The sequence below is a fragment of the Myodes glareolus genome, chromosome 3, assembly GCF_982192425.1.
Source record: "Myodes glareolus chromosome 3, mMyoGla1.1, whole genome shotgun sequence".
Classification (NCBI taxonomy): domain Eukaryota; kingdom Metazoa; phylum Chordata; class Mammalia; order Rodentia; family Cricetidae; genus Myodes; species Myodes glareolus.
The window spans coordinates 10,513,953-10,520,861 of NC_142028.1; positions in this window are offsets into that span (position 1 = coordinate 10,513,953).

The window sequence follows — 6,909 nt, forward strand, 5'->3', positions numbered from 1 at the left end:
AGGTCACGCCGGCAGCTTGGCTAAGAAAGCCAACATTTCAAAACTGCAACTCTTTTTCCCTGCTACCACTGAATCAGAAACTCCTCTCTTAAAGGAGCTGTGGAAAGTCGTCAGCTGAAAAAAATGTGGCTAAACTTTGTGTGTGTGTGTTTGTGTGTGTGTGTGTGTCTATAGTTCCTTTCCAAGCCCTCTAATGTTTTACATTGATTTAGTCTACCACATTGGCTTGTCAATTTGTTGGAGCAGGCCACTTGTTCTTCCTGGCAACCCAACTAACTTAGACCTGAAATACTTATACAGATACTGTATTGATTAAATCACTGCCTGGCCCATTAGCTCTAGCTTCTTATTGAATAACTCTTACATATTAATTTAACCCATTTTTATGAGGGTAATCCCACATCAGACCAGTATCTTGGTGAAAACTGATTGATCCTCTCCCATTAACCAATCAGCACAGTTGGCTCAAGCACTGAATTGTTTTTGTGTTGAAGTGATGGAGAGAAAAAGCAATCAAATGTAGAAGTGAAAGAATTATGAAGAGGAAAGTCTTGGGAGATATCTGAGGACTTGTTCTTTGATTCCAAAGTCAGCTTTAAAGAGTTCCAAGAAGTTATGTTTTTGTCACAGTCACTTGTATTATTGTTGAGACAAAATACCCCGACAAAAGCAACTCATGTTAGAAAGAGTGTATTGCAACTCTCAGTTCAACAGTGCACAACATCACTGTGGGGAAGTCATGATGACAAGAATTGAGGTAGTTCTCACACTGTATCCAAAATCAGGAAGTAGAGATGAGTACTCAATTTTCTTCCTCCTTTCTGTTCAGTTTAAAACTACAGCCTGTTGAATGGTGTTGTCCACATTTGGGATGAGATCTTCCCAACTCTGTTAACCTGATCTCAACAATCCCTCAAGACGTTTGCTGGGAATTGTCTTCTGGGTTATTCTAGATCCTATTACATTAACAATAATCATAAGCCACCACAAAGTATCACACTGATTCAGCTTTTGCTGGTGTCAGTTTTAAGACAGGTCTTACATTGGGCTCATAGTCTGAGCTACTAACATTGAACTCATGATCTCCAGAACCATTATAAATAGCATTACTTTTTTATTTTTCAACAACTCCCTCTGTTTCTCCTCATTTAAAATCAAAAATTTCAATTAGAATTCAAAGAAATGGCTTTCATTGAAACATTTCCAACAATATCTTTTAATATACTTTGTTCTCTTTTGTTCCCCTCTTCCCTGTCCTCCCTATGTCTTTCCTCGCTATTCTCTCCAATCTGAAAACAGCTGTTAAACTCCATTGTTTCTTCTACTTTTATCTACCTGTTTCTGAATCACCATTTCAACTGTGACTTTTCTTTTACACGCAATTAAACCTCAGAACATATATTTGAAAGAAAAAAGTACCACCAAATTGGCAAGATTTCCAGTTAAATTATGGACTCCAACTGCTTCGACTACTATAATGTTTTCACGTCACTTTCAAATACTTTGGCAGGTAATATTTTTCAATATAATTATCAGAAAAAAATCTTATTCTAAATACCCAAAGAGAAACCTCTCTGATATTTCTTCTCTTTGAACCTATCATCCACCTAAGAATAGGTAAGTTTAACCTGAGCCCATTATTTAAAGCTGATTATTACACTTGTATATTGATAAAAGCCATGCTGTCACCCCTGGGAACAGTGCATAAATGTTTTGTGAATGAATCTTCTTAAGGCAAGACTCTTTGGTAAAACCCATTCACCTTCCAAGGACCTGTGGAAGTGATGCTGCTAACCCACACAGTGATCCTAGGAAACTCATGGGCTTCAGGACTCTCTAACTTTTGCTATGCTTATTAGGTAATTCTTAGTTTTGCTTTGTTAGTTGTGATTACAGTTGAGTTTACTGGGAATAAAAAGTGATAGTTTTCCTAAAATTTTTTTCAAAGAAATTAACCTTCTGTGCAATCAGTCACCGAATCCGGCTTCTCTAGTCATGCCAGTTTACCTTTGCAGTCATTCTGAGTAAGCAGGAGGAACTTATTAAGATTAATGATTCTTGTTTACATAACTATCCAAAAAGGGGTTAACTGTATTCCAAAGACCCTAAGAACTGGGGCTATGGTTTCTTTAAAGATTACATTAAAAACTAATAGGGACACATAAGGGAAAGGTGAAGGATATGAAAGGTAGACATCCCTGTGGTGCCAGCAAATTAATAACCAGCTATATGTGTTTTACTAGTTATAAATTCTCAGCTCCCTTGGAAGTAAGAAGTACACTTACAAACTGCCAGGAAGAATAGAACTTTAGTCCCAATAGTTAAAGGGTTAGGTAATCATTATCATTTTGAGAATTTATAAAGAATACAATTATAGCTGGTTTCCACATGAAGGTGATATACAGTCTATTTAGAAATTGAATTGCACATGGAAGTAATATCCTAACAGAATCAGATGATTACAGAAATATAAAAGTATCACATTGATAAGGACTAATAATAAAAGTTGAATCTCTTATATTTATAAGCGCATGCTTGCTGCCAGCTAGGGCACAGTATGAAGAAAATATGCCTGGCTGGATGTAATCATGTGGCTTGTAATATAAAAATCAATAATATGGGGTAATGACATAAAAGAAGCAGGGAGGAGGAAAATAAACTAAAATGGGCAAATATTAATGATTCTTGGAAAATGATTACAGAAAAATTAAACAGGATTGAAACTGCTCATGCTTGAATGCATCAGAACTCATATGGATAAAAAAAACTTGAGGCATTCAGTGTCATCTGTTTGAAAGACAACCCGTAGTCAGACTCTTCAATTTTCACCAATTTCACACCTCTGACCTACAACTCGGAACCCTGCTAGGGCTGGCCTCTGGAAGTCTATATGCCTCTCAGTACCAAGTAAACTTCTGGACTGAATCACAGATTCCTGGAGAAAGAATACCAATACCCTGCCACAAGGATTTTATATCACTTATGGAATGGATGAATGAATAAATTATTTTCAATCTTTAAAATCTCACTGATGCTCTCTACTAAATTTTGAAATGAGAAGGCTGTGTGTATAGCTCGGGAACAGAACACTTAACTAGTAAGTGCAATACCCTGGAATTTGATCCCTAACACCACAAATATTTAAAACTTTTGAAAGGAATATACACCTTCTTGTTTAAAATGAACGTAATTTTTATGTGCTTGTTTTCTTATGTTTATTTATTTGATGTGTGTGTATGTGGTGCATGAATGTGCATGTGGTGTGTGTGTGTGTGTGTGTGTGTGTGTGTGTGTATGTTCACATGCACACAAATGTGCACATGTGACCATAAGTATTGTCTGCTCTGTTCTCAAAGAGGTTAGAGGAAGACAGATAGGAAGTGTCTTCTAGCTCTTTCCACCTTGCTCCTTTGAGGCAATGTTTCTCATGGAAGATGGATCTAGGATGATGTCTCAGAAGCCCAAGCAATCTTCTTCATCTCAACCTGTTAGTGGAGCTATTTGGGAATGAGTGAAGGCATGGCCTTGTTGAAGGAGGTGTGCCATTTTCAGTTAGCGCTCTATTTCTCTTTCTCTCTATGTCTTGTGTTTATGGATCAAGATATAAATTCTCAGCTACCATCCTAGTATCATGCTTGACTGCCTGCTGCCATGCTCCTTGTCATGACAGTCATGAACTCTAACCCTCCGGAACCATGGGCCCCCAAATCAAATGCCTCTCTTTATAATTTGCTTGATCATGGTGCCTCCTTACAGCAATAAGAAAGTAACTGAGACAGGGAATATTACTTTAAATAGAAAATTCAGAAATAATTCAGTGTATTGCATAAGAAAGCTAGTTAGATGTATTCAACTTACTGTTTTGAAATATTCTTAGTCAACAGTGGAATTGACATCTAAACATTGACTGACTGTGGACTCTTTACCAATCGTGTTGGCAGGAGTTTGTTCTCCTATTTGATCAGATTGATCATGTGATTATTTTTTTTTGTCTGTTTTAAGTACATGCAGAAATGCCGAGTGTTTTCTTTCTTTCTGTGGTGTCTCTGGAATTTTGACTTGAAACAGAAGGGTATGGAAGAATAAAGGATAATAATCGAGATACATTATAGCTGAGTCACCCTGCACCAACTTAACCAGCATCCTTATGAGTTATTTGGAAGCTACATGTGATGGATAATTATAACAGGCCAGTCAGAAATCATTCTGAAAGACAATATTGGTTATGACTGATGGCCTCCAAAGATGAAGAAACCAAACTATATTTTATCAATCCTAAAATCTAATTTTCATCTTTTCAGTATTTTTTTCAACTTAGAAGTAGGGATGGATCAACAATTTGATGATACCTTACAATTTATAGTGTCCAGAACCAGCCAAAATATTATAGCTTACCATCATTCAGACTAATTTATAACTCCAGAATTGTTGACACTAAGTATTTGACCTCAAAGATGACAAAAACAAAGTCTCAACACGAGTTTTCAACATCATCTGAAAATAGCTGGCAGTAAATAGGCCAGGGTGTCACCAGACAAAAGTTTAATATTGTTTCCAAGAAATGGAAAAGTTCTCCTACTATTTCTAGATGCAGTATATGCAGCCCTATTGATAACACAGAGAAAGAAACTACTGAGAAAAGAATGAAGTGAATACATAAGTTTAAAGGAGCTCAGAACAGATGGACCCTCAGCATGAGGCATCCTATACTCATATTGCTACAATTGTATTTTGCTTTGCAGTATGAAGAAGAATGACATGTTAATGCTAGCTATAAGCTGACATTCCCTGTGAAAGATGAATGTCATTCAGTTAACAGTCAGTAAAGGATGCAGTAATTAATAAAGACATACAACCTATGAAAACTATGTTGTGAATTGGTGAAAACACTGAGCAGGCCTGGAGCTAGTGAGGGTGCTAGAGCAGGAACACAGAGGAAAGTTCAGGACCAGATGGCTTCATGCTAATATTCTGCCTAGCACTCAGAAAATAATTAATTCTAGTCCTTCTTAAAATATTTCTAAATACTCATGATGAAACACTCACCCAATGTGGCTCACCCAATGTGGCCAGAACTACAGAACTATGCTGAAGCTAATACCTGACAAAGAGACAATATTTTAGATCACAGTCGTTGTGGTCTAGTTTTTATTGTGAAGTTGTCAGATGCAAAATTATAGCAAAAGTTGCCATGTGGTTGTGGTGAACACCTTTTATCCCAGCACTGAGGAGGCAGAGGCTAACAGATCTCTGAGTTCAAGGCTGTCCTGGTATGCAGAGTGAGTTTTAGGAATGCAAGGGCCACACAGAGAAACTACATATTGAAAAACCAAAAAATACAAGAAAAATTACCTTTTTACATGACAAAGAACTGTCTGGAAACGATTATGAAATCATTCTTATTTTTAGTGCATCAAGAGTTAACTATGGAGGCAAAAACATAAAATTTACTTCACCCATTACCAAATAAAAGGAGCTGTAAAAAGATATGAAAATTCAGTTGTAGTCATCAAGTTCTCAAGAATTCTGATATAATACAGGTACTTATTTCTAATTAAAGCCTATTTTTTTCAACTATTACCATAAAAGAGCTCTTATCCAGCCCTGTATGAGATTTAAAATAAGGATGAACATGAAAGTGAATGAGAAGTTGTTTGATTAAGGGCTTGTATTGAAAACAAGATAGAGTTTGGGACTTCTCTTGACCTACTGTGATGCCAACTCTACATTGGAAATAAATACTTCAAAGTCCTTAGATTTCTAATGAGATAAGAAGTTGGGACCGCGGACCAGGTTAGGCGGTGAGTGCAAAGGGACTGGAGTCCCTTTGTTCCAAAAGCCGGCCTGCAGCAAGCCAAGACTGCAGGCAGGGGCACCTCGTTTCTGATCCTGTGGAGGGGTAAGTGTATTGTTCCTGACCGCCACACAAGGCCGGTTAGGGAACACACAATACTCCCGCCACCCTTATCTCCCTGACTACTCCAAAGGGGCAGCTTCCCCAGCTAATCCCTCTCTCCTGCATAGCCATCCCAGCTTTCTGCCTGGAACCCATACCCTCCCCTCTCCTTTTTTCGGGGCTTAAATTCCTCCATCTCAGCCGGGGTGGGCACCGTGGGCCAGGTTAGGCGGTGAGTGCAAAGGGACTGGAGTCCCTTTGTTCCAAAAGCCGGCCTGCAGCAAGCCAAGACTGCAGGCAGGGGCACCTCGTTTCTGATCCTGTGGAGGGGTAAGTGTATTGTTCCTGACCGCCACACAAGGCCGGTTAGGGAACACACAATACTCCCGCCACCCTTATCTCCCTGACTACTCCAAAGGGGCAGCTTCCCCAGCTATTCCCTCTCTCCTACAACGCCATCCCAGCTTTCTGCCTGGAACCCATACCCTCCCCTCTCCTTTTTTCGGGGCTTAAATTCCTCCATCTCAGCCGGGGTGGGCACCGCGGACCAGGTTAGGCGGTGAGTGCAAAGGGACTGGAGTCCCTTTGTTCCAAAAGCCGGCCTGCAGCAAGCCAAGACTGCAGGCAGGGGCACCTCGTTTCTGATCCTGTGGAGGGGTAAGTGTATTGTTCCTGACCGCCACACAAGGCCGGTTAGGGAACACACAATACTCCCGCCACCCTTATCTCCCTGACTACTCCAAAGGGGCAGCTTCCCCAGCTATTCCCTCTCTCCTGCAACGCCATCCCAGCTTTCTGCCTGGAACCCATACCCTCCCCTCTCCTTTTTTCGGGGCTTAAATTCCTCCATCTCAGCCGGGGTGGGCACCGCGGGCCAGGATAGGCGGTGAGTGCAAAGGGACTGGAGTCCCTTTGTTCCAAAAGCCGGCCTGCAGCAAGCCAAGACTGCAGGCAGGGGCACCTCTGACCAGCGAGGGGCTCTGATCCTGTGGAGGGGTAAGTGTATTGTTCCT